Source organism: Ciconia boyciana, chromosome 19 (assembly GCF_034638445.1).
Source record: "Ciconia boyciana chromosome 19, ASM3463844v1, whole genome shotgun sequence".
NCBI lineage: Eukaryota > Metazoa > Chordata > Aves > Ciconiiformes > Ciconiidae > Ciconia > Ciconia boyciana.
The window spans coordinates 7,695,113-7,712,283 of NC_132952.1; the positions used below are offsets into that span (position 1 = coordinate 7,695,113).

The window sequence follows — 17,171 nt, forward strand, 5'->3', positions numbered from 1 at the left end:
CAAAGTGACTGTACTGTAAGAAAATATGAAGGAAATTATAAAGTTCATCTCCAAAGAAGGAGCAAAGAACATGATGAATCAAATATATTCTGAAGGCAAAAAAGTCAAGATATTACAAGTTATGGAATGCCACGGGCATGCCTCGCAATGCCACATCCACATTTCCAAAGCTGATTTCTACCCTAAGAGGCTCTTAAGGGAGAACTTCCAGTTAGATTTAGGGTGCTTTATCTGCTTTTACTTTGATTTTTTTCTATTTGCTTCAACAACAGACATCTAAGATAAGGCCTAGTTATGGATTTTGATTCAGTGATGTGAATTAACTCTAGCCCTCCCCTTTACAGATATCGCCCCTTTACAGATACAGCCCTCCCCTTTACAGATCCACACACAAAGGCACTGGACTTAAGTTAGGAGGCTTTTAGAGGATTCCTACCTTATTGTTCAAGTGAAAATTTCTTCATACAGTGAATACATGGACATTAGTGTATATGAGCAGATAAGTACATCAGCATAATTTTCCTAATGAAAATGTTATCTGTTGCTTGCAATCATTAGATAAATTTGCACAAAAGTCAGTAAGATGTAACATCGATAAATAATTATTTTGAAAACTGGTTGTTTGAAGCCAGTAGATTTTCCGTCAGTTTGAAGAGAGATACTTGGCTGTCCTAATGCAATAGACATACTTTGTGAATGTGAATTGCAGGAAACAATCTCAACATGTTATTAGAGATGTGATTACAGTTGTCACAAAAATTAATTTACTATATTATTTGATCAAAATTCTTCAAAACAAATGGACCCCCAAACATGTATTGAAAAACAGAACTGATAAAAATTTTTAATCTGTATCTCAAATCTCTACAGAGAATGATCTCTTTTTTTCTTCTAAAATGTTAATAGTAAGAAAACGACCGCGACACGGATCTCTAAGTCAATTATTTTCTTGGCTATAGGCTTCTATTTCAGAAGACTATAATTTTCAAAACTGAAGCCCCATTCCTGCATGAAAAACCTTACAAGGGTGACTGGGATGCAAAGAATGAATCCAACTTCCACTGCATTCAATGGGAAAAATTCCATTGACTTCAGTGTGCCTTGGATAAGAGCCCTGGCTGTGGGTTTTTATCCTTTTTACTTGCTGGTGACTTTGAAATTATCTTTGTTCTTGGTTTTGGTTTTCTCTGGAAAAATTCAAGAGTTTGAAGGCAGGTGGGAGAGGCTGGCCCAAGAATGGGGGCATGGTCACTTCATGGACCATAAGCACATACTGGCCTGAAAAAGATAAGGGAAAGTTGGGAATTAAACATTTCAAATGGGGAAAGAATAAAGCAAAACTTCCCCCAAATAAAACAGTTTCAGTACACAAACAGGGAGAAGTGACAGGAAAAAAATTTACAATCATAACACATATTAAAACAAAGTATGAAAAAATTATACAATTCCAACACCAAATGCCACTATATCTGCTAAATCATGAATAGAAGACAACTGTAATGATTGAGAGCATTGAGTTGACAATTTGTGCTACCAATTAGGACTATCATTTATTAGCATATACAATAACCCCCCAAGACAAACATACAGTTAAAAAACAAAGACACCTCAATGGTAATTTAAACAGTGATTCATGATAATATAGGTTTTTAGTAATAGCTGGTGTATCTGTAGGATACTTTCTATCAAAAGCTCTCAGGTAATAAAATAAACAATAGTCCAAGTCCCATAAGCATGTATAAATGTACTCTCCTTTATGCATATGAACAGTGTTAATAGCTCCTATGGGACTATTCGTATATGTAAAATTGGATGAGTACCTTGTATGTCTGTGTGTATATACACACACATTATATATATATAAACTCCCATGGCTGTGCGAGACTAACACAAACAGGCCACCAATCCACTACAAGATTGGTAATAATAAGAAAAGTAGTGAATAGAGAAAGTTCAGCTAAGGACTCTTATGAAAATGGCCCTAGAATCTGTAGCGTCCATGCATACCAGATGCATGAGTTCAAAATCTTCTATAAAATCATGACAGCCTTCAAAACACTGACAAATAGATGAGAAGACAATCATTGTTCTGCCTTAGCAGATGGAAGGCTAAACTCAAATAATGGAAATGCATGGCGGTTGTGTAGTTTAAAGAGCCATAGCTGGAAAGTCTGAAAATCAAAGTAGATATTACACAATGGAAATAATTTTAAAGGAATACTACTTTCCCCCACAGAATGAGATTGAAAAACAAGAAATAGTGCAACATCTCTGAAAGAAATATTTTTAAGATACTACATAGTTGCACTGACACTAGAAAAAAAATCCTAACTTATAAATCGATCAATCTCTGACCCTGAAGTCTCTTCACATGCAAATCTTTAGTGAGACTTCAGGCTGCAGCTTTTGGTGCTAGTTCTGATTCATGAACAGAAAAGGCATTTCTTATAGGAACCTATGAATCTGTAGGATGCCAAGTAAAACAATCTAACATCTCCTAAAACTCAACATCTGCCTGTATTACGTGTTTCTTTGCTTTACTCTGTGCATGTAAAAAGGATCAAAATATAGGATATTTACTATGCACCTTACAAAAAATATCTGCTAGCTGCTCTATTTCCGGTGTATTACATTATCAAGATGATAGTCTTTTTAAATATCTGTACACCACATACAGTATAGATCTTGAACTACCATATATTCTGTATATTCCGGAGAGATAAACAGAAGAGCAGACTGTTTTTTCTCCAGTATTTCTTCAAGATAACATAATAATTTAACTTTTTAATCTGAACTGTTTCTAATTACAGGGTTGTTGGTTTCATTTGTTTGCTTGTGTGTTTGTTAGTTTGTTTGTGGTTTTTTAAGAGTGTAAAAGTTCCTATAACTGGTAAGCAGACAGACAAAAAGAAATTAGGATCCCTCAGATTAGACAGAAACATTTTAAACCCTTAAAGAAGTAAAACTGAATGGAATTAATGAATGAATTACTGTAGTTCTTTGAGTAATCAATTCCAATCACAATTAATAATATAACTTTCCCTTCAAAGACTTACTTTCACCTTATAAAGTCAAAGCTTGTAACCTCCTTAATCTTTAATAGAGCCTGCAACAATTACTGTAAGGCATAGAGGATCTACAAATTGGAAACCCTGTGCGATTATCTCTTTTTCCAACAGACTCTTTTGACGATCATAAATAACAGTAAAATTACCATAAAAATTAATAGTACTACAGTTAAAGAAAATCATTATGTAAAGGTTTATGAATTTTGCAGCCATTAATAGACTTAAGTTAATGAACCATAGGCTTTCCAGAATATGATATCAGATATTTTTCCACCAATGAAACTTTCAGAGTTCCAAATCCTTCAGAGGTCACCAACTTCAAAAATAGAATAGAAAGTTACTGTTTAATACTAATGTGAGTAAAAATGAAACAGAAGTATTATAGCAAGTATCATGCATGGCAATTTGAACAGTCTAATAAAACAAGATAAGGAAGTCTACCTTGTCAACAACTTGGAATGAAGAAAGACAAAAGTAGAATATTCAAGATGAATAAGCTGCATTTTGAACACTCTCTGCATGTTTTAAATTCACCTATACACAGATTCATAGCTTTAAGCTAGAAGGGAAAGTTAGGATCAGCGCTTATAGACACCAAGCAATGGAGAAATTTATCATGCCCCTTGGAAATATGCTCCAAAAAACGTTATTGTAAAGACCGCGCATTTTGACAACAGCAAATAAAGCTGATTTTCCACTCCATTACTTTTATATTGCATGCATGGATGGGATGCTTCAAACTCACAGTAACAAAAATATCAAGGAAGCATGACTCCCACAATAACAATGGCCTTTGTTTTTGTCAGTCATGTTTTTAAAGAAACAGCAAATATCTGAGTTTTTAACATGACTGATAAAACTCGCTACTGCACAAAAAACAAGTATAAGTCATCCATTTTAAGGAAATAAAAGTTGTGGGTTTTTTTAAAATCTTTTCCCTCCAGTCAGGAGATAATACTATTTCCCCTTGGACAGTAACTTCCAATTTTGTGACTTAAACAAGTAGCTACAACCTCACTAGCATAATTCAGTGACATTATTTGACATGAACTGACTATCTGGACCCAGTGGATAGCACATTGCACTGCTTCTGCTATTCCTCTGTAGCCTTAGAACAAGCATTGATTCACACTTTCTCATGCTATTGCCACATATTTATTTTCAAAGTAAACTTCAGTGAAAGCTTCCTTCCATATGTGACTTTGCTTTTTGGTGTCTTAAGAGCAGGAGGTTGAAGCTCCCACAATCTTGTTTATAATCACGTACAAGATATATAGAATGGTTTTAGAGAATATCAGAAACAACAGAATCCTAATTAAAAGTAGCACCCAAAATTGTCAAATACATGACATATTAGACACTTAATCAAGACACTAAAGATAAATATTTTGAAAGAAAAAGTTCTAAGAAAATTTGACTGGCTTTCTTTACTAATCCTAGAAGTAATTTATGAATTGACATAATCTTCATGATCGATACGTTCAGTCCTGAAATTATAGTATAAACCAGCTTCTACAGCTTTTCAGTTGATGAATATGATAATACAGACAGGGAAAAAAAAAAATCTTTACCTTGTAATGTCTTAGAATTCTTTATGAGGTGCTGATCCTTTTGTAGCTTGTATTCTTTGGATGCCATGTGAGATCTAAAGATTAGAATAAATATATTGTTACCACCAATAATGACGCTTACTTACATGTTGATGACAGCTCATTGTTATTAGCTCATAATACAGTTCAAGACTCTTCCTCCTGTAAAATGTTTTTTACTGTTCACTTTAATGTGAAATACTCGGCCGCTTTCAAAACAATATAATAACAAGCTTCAGATCCTTTAGGCTAGATTTTCAAAAGCATTCAGTATCCTGAAGCCATGTTGCCTTCTTTGTCAAAATAAGCCAAATATTACCAATTGATGTAGCAATTTTAAAAGGTGTAAACACGTTTGTGAGATAAAAAAATTATACTTCAAAAATTATAAAGAAGGAAGTGTCTAACAAGTACTACCCGAGTCATAGTCACAACCACGTTACGTTGTAGACTACAAAGCCACTTATATTAAAACAGAGTACATAGTATTCACATTTTATAGTGTACATGTTGATACTTTAGCATATGGAAGTTCTTGTACATAAGAAAGCTTAAAACATATTGAAAAAAGCTAGTATTTAAATAGTTATCCTTGTGTTTTGTAAAAATAAACACTTCTCACTACTGATGAGCAATGAAAATGAAAAAGATTATCTCTTCTTCTACCACTTATTCACTTCTTTCCTCCTCAAAAGTTATTAGGACATACATAACAAAGCACACACCAACATGATTATTAGGAAGGTATTCAATTGTGTGCTTATGTCCCATCAAAACCAGACTGATATAGCGACACTACATTGCACTTCGCAGGAAGCTGGATTTAAAGGAGATTATGTGCTTAACTTTTTATTTTACCAGCATTTCAACATCATCATTGAAAAACTGTGGGCAATTAAAAGATTTTGATCCTAGAGGAGAAAGCCTCAAGACTGTTCAATAACACATGATATGAGATAGTGTAGGAATAGTATTTTAAAAAAATATAAATCAATTTGAGATCCACTATTGAATGCAAGTGATGAGTAAGAATCATATACAAGTAAACATAAAATGGTTTATATGACCTAGTTACCTTGTTACACTTAAATTACAATTACAAAAAATCAGATACCTCATCTTAAACATACTTACACATTCAAATTTTACATGTACATTTTTTAACGGTAAAACACTAAAGACAAAAGACAGAAATGTCTTCGCTTTAATGGGAGAAGGAGAAAAAAAAAAAAACACACCACCAAAAAAACCCCCCAAAACCAGAGAGATACGTCCCAAGAGTAAAGTTAAAGATTCAGAAGTCAGGGCTATGAGAGAAAAGGAAGATAAATAATTTAGCACTAAGCATAACTAAAGCCTGTCAGTCTGCCAACTTTAAGAGAAATAAAAAGGTTTACAAGGATCCTGAGAGTTTTTACAGAACCTCTAGGGTTTTGAAAAAATAAATGCAGAACAAGAAAAGAGTTCTGAAGTATTCCGCATAAATAGATTTTAAAGACACTGATTAGACTATGAGAATAATGGTACGGAAAGATTCCTTTAGTTCAAAATTAGACTGTTCTCTGGCGTTGTTTGCCCTCCTGTATCGTCACCAACTGGATCAGCAGTAGGGCTGTCTTTTTTCACAGATGCATCACCTTGTCCGAAGCCTGGGAAGATGTGCTTATGGGAGGCCAAAACATATCAGTATCACTTTTAATAATATGGATAAGCCCATGTTAGGCATTAAATGTACAGGCACTGCACAACATATACACAGTTATTCTTTTAAGATGAACCACATGTTCATGCTTAAACACTAATTCTGACTGCCTTTGAGTTGAGTAATCTCTGTGTTTTGGAGTGTCAATATTCATAGCTTAATGTAAGACAACTAAGCAAATAAAAATCTTAGTAAGCCTTGGCCACTCACTCTTTTTATGGGCAGGGGGTAGTGCAGGGGGGAAGAAAGGGGAAGCTTCACATTATTTTCTTCTACTTTAAATTCATTTTTTTGCTCTTACTGTTTTTTTCCAACAAGAATATATAGCGAGGTCCTTTGAATTGCATAAAAACAGGAGTTAAACTACAAAACCTGCACCTATGTAAAAAATTTTAATTCCATATCATCATCACTTTTTACTTCAAACTAAGATATAACTTTGTACTTCATTGCTCAGACAATGTTAACTGTAGGAGAATCACAGAAAGGAACCAAGTTCATTTAAGACATAAAGCAATTTTGAATTCCATTGATTACAGTGATCAGTCTATCACTTTAATGTCATCTCAGCTGGCATTTATTAAAAAGACATACATGTGACAACCCATTGATCCTTAACACTGTAGCTGAGATAAAAAGTCTATTTGCAAAGGAAAATTACTTCTTTAATTAGAAATTGAGTATCATTTTCTCTTTTCTTTGTTAGAGCTTCAGCAGCCATGGATCAAATATATCATGGGAGGGGTTGTAGAATCTGCCATCTAGTTTGATTTAAAAGTCTTCATAGTTAATCAAAGTTGTACAAATGAACACTTGAGATGGGAAAGAAAACAGGTATATTCCACCTGTATGAAGGCACTCCAACTCCATATTGCTTACGAAATGGCTCCAAAGGGAGTGCTTTACTTCCTGGTGGACTCTGCCATAAGACTGAAGTTCAGGGGACAGGTTCACTACTGCTTCAAGTCCCTCTCTACACATGGAGTAAAGCAGCAAACAAAAATTGTTCCCCAGACTTTCTGTAAGATTTTCAATGAATTAACTATGGCTAGGCATATACCTCTCCTAAGGACAAACTATTTAATACAAGAATTTGCTGAAAAAGAATCCAACAAATACTTGCCAAAGAATATACTGTAGAAATGACTGAATCTTGCCAGTCATTTAATGTATATGGAAAAAATAAATCTTAGTCTACCAGAAGACATTCCACAAGCAGATAAAATGATAAATGTCTCCGATACACTGTGAACGACATGCTGTTCTATAAATTCCAGGAAGATTCCTTGTTGGTGAACAGAATTTTGAAGCCAAGTAATTTAATCTGTGGACTTCTTAAATGCTATTTTTAACATTCTGTTTTCTCTTTGTACAAATCCAAAATTACATATTTGGAAAACCTTACCTCTCATACAGTGTCTCTTTTAGTTCTAGGGATAGCCCACCTGATTCTCCATGAGAGGTAAATCCCTCTGTCAACTGAATTGCCTTCTTTTTATAAACTGTGTTAATGATTTAGTATCAATCTCTCTCAGAAAACCAGGGCCATCTCCACGCTCCACAGACGTGCATTCTACCACTCTTCCCACTGTTCTGTCAGTATCATGACCTTTGGGAAACAAAGACAATGGTAAGTTTGCATGACTCATTACAAACTGCTATTCCAGTTTCAACTTTGGCTACTATCTTAGTGCTACACTACTAGTTCTATTTTATACTCTACTTGAAAAGCATGTAATTCAACAGATAAAGGCTTGATTTCTTTAAGTTTTCAGGATGAAAATCACAAACTAATACTAAGGTGGACTACACAAGTAAAGCTACACACTCTTGTGGAAGCAGACATTTTATATGAAGTGGAATTAATTCTGGATAATTAACTCATATTCCATTTTCCCCATCAATTAAAATCAGAAAAATTCAATGCACTGCTGATTTCTTAGCTGAATAAGAGTCTATGTGGTAAAAAATATCCAGACTGAATGATTATTCACAACAAAGGTCTTCAGGCCCTTGATTTAGATTCTTTTGTGCAGCATGTAACCTTTAGGATTACTTAAATTGCTGCCTACAAATAGACCACCAGTAACTCATCATCTAGTCATAAAAATAACTTAATTGGACTGCTATTAGATATTTAATTGCCTTCACAATGTTTGTACAGTATTTGTCTATAAAGCTTTAGATAATATTGCCTTAATTCATCTAAGCAAACTATCAATTGCCTTACAACAGTAGACAAAAATCTGCATTCCTGTTTTAACCTTCTCCAGGGTACAAATTAAAATTTTCAGGTGGCAGATCTTTATTTTGCTGTAAACTCTTTATGGCAACGCAAGTTGTCACAGATGATGGCTACTGAAACACTTAAGTGTATATCTCCAGCCATTATGCAGGGAACAGGAGCTGTGCAAAAATTCCCTGTACAAGCTCTGAAAATTTAGGTCTCAAACATCTCAAAATGCAGAATTGATTATCTGTGATCATTCTTCATAGCAAATAATTTTCATCTTTAACTAGACTCAACTGGTGAAATACTCAGCTGTCACCAATCACTAAAAGTGATTTCAATTTGACTATGGCTATTTTAGACAAGATACAAATTTGGCCCAAATTTTGTAGTTCTGTTTGAACTACAAATAGCTCTGTATGAACACGTACAAGTGTAAATTAATAATTTATCTGTTGCAGGGTAAGGAAAGGAACCAACACATGTAGAATTTGGGGTTTAGTGTCTAAAACTGGGCAGGAAGATCTGAATTGGGATACTAGAATCACAATTATTGAGCTGAAACAGAGAATCTGGGCTCCCAAGGTTAGGTTGAGATTAAGGAGAATTCCTAGTCTTAATATGTCTTACTGTTTAAGTGGTATTTTGAACACAGAGCTATGTATTTACAAATATAAATAAAGAGCCTAAATAAGCAAATTCTATGCAAAGATATCACTTTATCTCTAGAACTTGATGAAATGATTCCAAATACTTTAGAAGTATGAAAAAGTTTCTATTCAGGATAATGGAATGATTTGAGTGATTTTTACATTATTAGTTTACAAAAGGTAAATTATGTATAGGAGACTAGGCCCATACAATAGAACAACAGAACCCAAGAGTCTCAGTATCCAGAATTACTGCTCTAGATACAGGATACAGTTGCTGTACAGAAAGAATGACTTATATGAAAAAATTAATGGATGGAATTCATAACTGCTCCAATTCCAGAATCTAGTGTAGGATGATGCTAATATCATCTAATAATATCAGGATCAAAGATGAGTGGAATAAAACTTCCAATTTTAGATACTCTTTATCTGCAGGTGTGAATGTATAAAGAATTTTTGCCACTGGTTCCCTATTATAAATCCAATGATTTTGTACTCTATGACAGCAGTTTCTACAATTTTCTTTTGGCACAACTTGCTTGGAATATATGACAAAACAGCAGGGTGCCAAAACGTTTTTCTAAATGATCTACTTTGCAAGACAGCTTCCAAGTGTGACCCTGATGAATCTTATCATTACTCTTGGAATAGAATAAACATGAAAAAAAGAATGCACATATCATTTACTTAATCGGGCATTTCTTTGTTTCTTTTACATACTACTTCACAGCCACACCAAAGGATTCATTCCAACATATAAAGCATTTTAAACGCAGGTTAAATAAAAAAAACGTTATTGGGTAGGATAGAATTGCACTATGCCTATTTTTGAATCCTGCTGTCTCAGACAAGTGTAACGAATCATTTGATGTCATCTCCATTACGATGTTAGCTCTAATCAACTGAATTACTCTTCCTATCCATTCCTTGTATGGAACTCTCCAAATTAGATGGCAGAGTTTTTCCAGTGGAAAAACCCATCCTCTGGCAGACTACGAGGGTCAGGATTTGACAAGATTCAAGCTACAGAATAAGGCTGGATTACTCTATACTTTAACTGAATATCAGATCATTTTAATGGTATGGAGAGGCATTTCATTGCAATTTATAGTGATGGTTCAGTGTTTAATTGGGAAGAAGTGTTTATGAGCAAAAGCTACACCATAAATGGGGAGGGGATCATTATACATCTTCAAAAATATAGCTGTAAATTAAGGTAGATTCCAGTTGCAACACAAATTTCCCAAGGCTTCTAATTTTTTCATCTTAGCATGACATGCCTTGCTGCGAACACCAAGAAATGGACAATGAGGATTAGCAGAATGCATTAAGAAAGGTTGCCCAGGTATACATATACAGGGAAAAGTGAGCATAAAGAGAGTTAACTGTGGTTTGTTCCCTCCCCTCCTTTCTCAGTCTAGGAACCCTTCCATATGCTGTGTTCTATTTATTATTTCTGCATTGCATCAGGAGGGAAATATTCACACTGAGCCACAGGGATTAAAGACTGAAGCTCTAGAGAAGTCAGATCACATCCGTCATATCCAGCTGTTTTCAATTCCAACACCTCACACCTGCTTTTATTTATTATTCCTGGGCTAGACAAGACAGGGCTCATTTCTCAATCTTTAAAAGCTTTCTTAAGAAAGACACAAATCAATCTATTCCTTTCCCTTTTGCCTCTGCAATAGCCCACGAAGACAACATTAAAACAAACTACTGACATGGTGAGGATCTGACCTAATGGGAAGCCACTCAAATACTGAGGCTGGACAGCTCCCTCTCACCTCATAGCAAAATGGAACAGAAACACCATCAACTACAAAAATTTGCTGTTAGTGTAAACTCTTAACCCCATTTACTCCCACAGATTTCAATTGCCTTGTTTTTAATTTACATTGGAAATGGGCTCAAGAGGTTTGGGTGGCAGTGAATTCACAAACTAATTCGTGTACTACTTTATGCAGTGGGATCTCCACTTTTACCTGTTTCAAGCTACCATTCCACAGAGCCTGCTTGTTGCCAGTCCAGCTGATTTGCTTTCCTATTCTCTTTCAGGAGATCACACTGCCTCAGCATTTGATTGTCCTCTTTCATCAAGTAATTTTTCCAGACAGGGACTCATAAGTCATTCTTTTTGCAATCTTCTCTTGTGTCACAGGCTAGTCTTACATTAGGATCTTTCTAATTAACTGCTCAACAGTAATTATTCAGTCACATTTAAAATGCAATCCAAACGTACCAGACCTCCTTGTACTTACTGCACAAACACTTCCCCATTTGCAGTTGTTCATTGCATATACCTAGCGTACCAGGTTATTATTTGATGGAGCAAACTTGTATCTTGTTTGCAATTCATTCAGTTGTTATGGGGGAGACATTCTGCTTCTTCCCTTCTTGTCAACCTGATGATCAGGATATCACATCCACAGTAGCTAGACTATCTGACTCACCAAGCACTATGCTTTAAATAAGCATGAGCACCAGAAAACACAATGGAACATGAAGACATACAGGTGACAGTGGAAGCCAACGAGAAAACAGCTAGTTGCTTTTTGAAAATTTTACCCTTGAATACATTTTGCTTTTTTGATAAATGAAAATATGGATGGAACATGATGGAGTTGGCAGATGGAGTTGTAATACTGCTTAAACATAAGCGCAGTATACAGACATTTCTGTTCTACACTCTTGAATATAAACAAAACCTACTAAAATGATTTTCTGTATGTTTCCTGTACTACTGAAGATTTTCACTGCTCCCACCCTACCTTCCATAGGTCTGCTGAAGTTATACAAACCAGTATTTTCAGGATCTAAGCTACTTCACCTGTCTCTACAGCATGGCATCCCTCAAAATCTCACTTTAACAATTTCCGAGCAGATTTTCTTACCACTTTGGAGGCTGTCTCAGCACTTTGCATGACTCCACAGTGTTTGTCTGCATGAACTATAACGGTCAGTGAGCAGTGAGCATGAATCCTGCAAAGGAACACTATGAAGAATCAACTGAAAGGAGGAACAAGGCAATACCGTGTTGAGGACAAGAGCAGATCTATGAAATCTATACTGCAGATGTTAACTCTTACCTTCCTCTGACTAGTATTCCCAGATATGCAAATGTGTTCAATACAAAGCATGATACACTTCGGTCCTTTTCAATACGCTAAATCCTTCGTTCTTGTGAAAAGTAGCACTGTAAAGAGTATAAATAATTACTTGAAGATTAAAGAATACAATATTGCTGTTTTCAAACCCATCATAAGTTTACCATTCCAGAATTCCATAATAGTGATATTTTGCTTTAGAAACTTAGAATTACAGTTCTCGTTTCTTTTTCATGGATATCTTCACATGTGATCCATTTATGCGCCATTCTACCAGTAAGTGCTTTCCTTTTGTCCTCCCAGACACAAACCTAGATTTAGTTCATTGCTGAACTTAGTTTGGCAGGAGCAGCAAGAGCGCCAATTCAAGACAACGCTTATTTTAATCATTTATATAATATTTTATTTTCAGTTTTATCCACAATGTATCCTTAAGAAGAAAATCCACAGGTTTTGTGGTTGTTTTTTTTTAAGCAGAACAATAAGATCTCAACAAATGCACACCACTAGAAACAACCAATGGTGCTTTATGAGCCAACATACAGCAGTCAATAAAAACATCATGGAAGTTTCATCAGTTTGTTAATTTTCTCTGTATTTAATTGCTCATAGAATAGAAATGAAAGTTGCTTTGTCTTTTTTAAACAAGTTTTGATACTGTTTTGGAGTGCTGTCTTTTAAAAAGAAGATACATCAGCCAACCACAACAATAGGTGAAGACCTATTCTAAAATAGTTCTAAAAGACTAAAAAACTAAAAGACTTCTGTTCTCTTCTTGCCCTGTAAATGACCAATGACTTTGATCTACAGCCAATGAGTCATTTCAAATATTGTTATCTAACATGGATGGTGATCACTTAACTCCTCTTATGATTTTTAGCAAGTAATTTCATAGCTATATACACCTCATTTTTTGAATCTGCCAAGTAGATAGAAAGTCTTCCCACACCAAATGAAACAGGCCCTTAAGTTCATAAAACATTTGAAATTCTTGCATGAAATTTAGCACTGAAACACAAACTATTATCATTTGTAATAGCAAAATACATTAGGAGATGCTGAATACATTTGCTTTAAAAGGCAGCTCTGCCCCACTACTCTTTAAAACATAAAGGATACTCCATAACAAGAACAACCATCAGTCTGAATTCAAAATCGAACTGATTCATCAAAATTTGGAAACCATGTAATAAAACATACATATAGTTGCCATAATACTGATGTGCTGTAAGTGCTATCCAGTTTTTGGAAGAGTAACGTACACTTACTAGACAGACATCAAGGCAATTGCCCATGATACAATGTTAAAAAAAAAATAGATTGTACGGTTTGCAGTAGCATCAAGTCTCTATTCAAGTGTAAAAAAATTAATTGACTCCATCTGTATTGGCCTAATGACTGATTAAATGACTAATCACGGAAGTCTTAATTAAAATCATTTTTCTGTACAGAAGAGGATGGAGGGAGGAAGGCAATCATTAATGTGTTATAATGTATGTCAGATTCCATTTGTGCCATTTACTAACAGCCATCAAATGAGTAATTATGCACAAGGTCATTCTGTAAACTTTCTGCATACATCAGACTGATTGGATTAGGGCTTGGTGCTTGGCTAGGTTCTGCATGTGGCTGCTTTTTTCCAATCACAAAACAGGTAATTAATATTGCTCAGAATGACTAATAAAGGAAGTTGACATTTCCTCTTCCATCTTCACACCAGCCAACCCAGCCAAAGATTCATATACAACTTTCATACGTTGTTGGGTAAAGTCCCATACCTCATACATTAAATCAAGCCTATCCTCCTCAGCTATTCAATATTCTTCATGAATTGACAGGTATCGCCGTCACACAGTGAAATTCTGTAGTATCGAAGGAATGCTTCCTGCATGAATAAAGTGACCAGGCAATTAAAAGAGTCCTTTTCAAGTAAAGCAAGATGTCAGCATAAAACTTATTTTATTTGCCAGCCACCTGACTACCCTGATGCATAGTGACCTTCGCTATGGAAAAATAACAAGCTGCTTCTACCTCAACAGCTGAGACTCATCTATTTAATGTATTAAAATGGGTAATGGAATAAAACAGTGCGTCTTGAGATTAGATAAACCAACTTTCCACTTACATGTAACTCATACATAGGACCTACACTTTTTGATGAAACGTTGCATATAAAATGTCAAAGTCCAAAGTATAAATTGTAACACAGAAAATATTTTGTTTGCTGGCTGCTGTCCTGAAATTTCTCGAAAATCTTATTTGCAGCCGCAGTAAGTTTGCCATATCACTAGCTGCAACAATTTTGCATATCCCATATGACAATACACTATCTCGTGTATAAAACAACATTTTTTATAAAACTGAAATTAAATGTGTCTTAACAGGGAAGAAAAGAAGTCAGTATAGCCCTGTCACTATCATCAACAAATGTCCAATTCTGTTAACGTTACTTTCCTTCAAAATCCTGAATTCAAATGTGCAGCACTGATGTGAGTTACAGTTGCAGAATTAGGTGCCATGTAAGTTCTAGTTCTTCTAAAATAACTGAATCAACCTTTGGTACTGAATAAAGTTTCTTCAATTACTGTTGCCTCTTTTTCCTAAAGAGAAGTATTCTGAGCAACAATCCTGATAAAAAAAGATCTCTGCAGTGACACTGAAAATGGACATCCTCCTGTGAACATACAATGTGCTGCTTTAAAGCGTACCCAATTGATTAAAAATAGTGCTCAGAACATGGATGGAGGAGCCAAAGCGACAAAAAATATGAAAAGAATCTTAAAGTCATGACTATGTAACATCCAATTACACTTTTGGCATGATTAAGTACTATCCTGTCTAAACCATTTAAAGTCATGCAAGTCACAGAAAAATATATGTAAAGCTACATCAGCCAGCTTCATCCAGATTTCACGTAAATACAAATTTCAGTTAGTTTGAATTCAAATTTCAATTAGTTTGAATTAATTATAACACAAACTTGACCCTACTTACCACATTTTGTTTTGAAGAAAACAAAAATATGTGACAACAAATCTCTGCTTGCAATAACTGTCAGTGTCACATATGAAAGAAGTTCATTTTACTAATAAAGGAAATGGAATTGACTGATAAGATTTAAAATTAAATTCAGCTATTCTATAAATGTAATTCAGAGTTTTAAGGTGGCTCTCAAGGCTTAAAACCAGCATTGAGACTCAAATGTGCCACTCTCTGGGTTCCTAGAGAATTAATGAATCTTAGTTTCATCTTCATTTGAAAACACGTGCATTTAAAACAACCACAAAATCCATCACCACCAAACTAGAACATTCCAAAATAAACAACATACATATGGCACAGTAAATCTTTCAAAACCTAAAGATATTTTTATGGAATAATTCAACACAATCTGCACTATTCTGCTAATGCAAATGAAAACCTGCACAACTACCTAAATTACAGGGTGGTGTGCCATTCTTAATCTTCATAGAAATGTAGGAGTTCCTGTTTCAATCATTTCTATTGTCTGAAATACACCAGATGATAATGGAGTGGCTGCCACTGTAGGCAGAGACTGGCTTCTAGGTGAAGCTAATTAATGACTCAATGTAAGACTTACTGTAGGTTTGAAAGAATTACTAGACAGTGGTGAATCAATGTGAGACAGCTGCAAGTACATTAAGTGACCTGTCTGAAACTTCAGCATTGTCTTTTTTCTGCTTACATTGATTATATAGGTTATTCCTGATCTTTGATTGTATAAACTATTTAAGACAAAGTCAAGCATTTCAAGTACCTCTCAAGTACTTGAAAAGGTAAAGCCCCTTCTCAGCACACACGTGCATACCCTTCATATCATAGTATAGAACTCCAACTAAGGTTGACTGAAAGACAGCCTTCTCCCTCTTTTTTATTTCAAGTATTAAAAAAAAAATATTAAGGTATCTTATGCCCAAAGACAGACCACAGAAGAAAGATGGCATCCTATGTGAAGGCACCTCCAGCTATTCTAGATCCAGAAATCTGGGAATTTGCAACTCTCTAGGCCACTTACTAGGATAAAGCAAAACAGGTTCAGACTAAGGGGTTGGAACGCAGCCAAGCAAAGCCATTTAAGGAAAAACACAACAAAACAAAAAACCCAACAGGCTACACTAAATTCCCTGGTCACACTGCAAAAATTAGGGAGACAGTTGCTGCATGTGGTAAATGAAGCATTTTTGAAAGTGCTTTAAATAGTTAGGTACCTCTGATTTCTATTATTAGCCAGTGCGCATCATCCTGTCTATTTTGACATAAATGTGACTTCTCATATTGGTTAAAGATGAAAAAAAAACTTGTCTGCTACAGAGAAGCTACTGCAAATCAGTGGGACCAACCTGATAAGACACTGGAATCACTATGCCTGCTCATTTCAGCAAGTCCCATTGCAATTATTTTATGCTTTGCTATTAGTTGAACTAGTGAAAAAGGCGGAGAATTAGTCATCATGGCAGATTTGCTCAAGTCAGTATTTTAAAAAGCCTGTAACCTATTGTACAGTAAGTAAATCAAAGCTGGAAAAGTTACCAACAAGCAGGCTATAGTAAAAGTCACTTTCATCACAACCCAAATAATGGGAAAGTTAAACGATACCTTTCTCTTAAATGTTACAACTGTCATCTCTCTCAGAGGATATCTCCATACTCATTTTGACAGTTAAGAAATGCAAATTAGATATCCCCTATTCTTCTATTTGTTTTGTACAGTGAGCACAATTTCTGCATGAACGTCCAACTGTATTTCCATCCTCTTTGTGTCACAGAAACCTCATTTACCAGTCATTCTTCTCCATATGAAA

At 35.0% G+C, this 17,171-nt stretch overlaps 1 long non-coding RNA gene across 7 annotated transcripts in view; it reads right to left on the reverse strand.

The window, feature by feature from the left end:
- Positions 1–267: 267 nt before the first annotated feature.
- LOC140661719 (uncharacterized) overlaps positions 268–17,171 on the reverse strand; it is a 56,237-nt gene continuing 39,333 nt past the window's right edge. For 4 of the 7 annotated variants that reach the window (XR_012045854.1, XR_012045858.1, XR_012045857.1 and 1 more), the window contains 5 exons: positions 12,332–12,438; positions 12,137–12,224; positions 7,805–7,968; positions 4,640–4,713; positions 268–1,278 (listed from right to left, as the gene is read on the reverse strand). This is a non-coding gene — a long non-coding RNA (uncharacterized lncRNA). Of the gene's footprint in view, positions 1,279–4,639; positions 4,714–7,804; positions 7,969–12,136; positions 12,238–12,331; positions 12,439–14,127; positions 14,235–17,171 lie in introns of all 7 variants that reach the window. The other 3 variants (XR_012045853.1, XR_012045855.1, XR_012045856.1) reach the window with 3 other exon arrangements.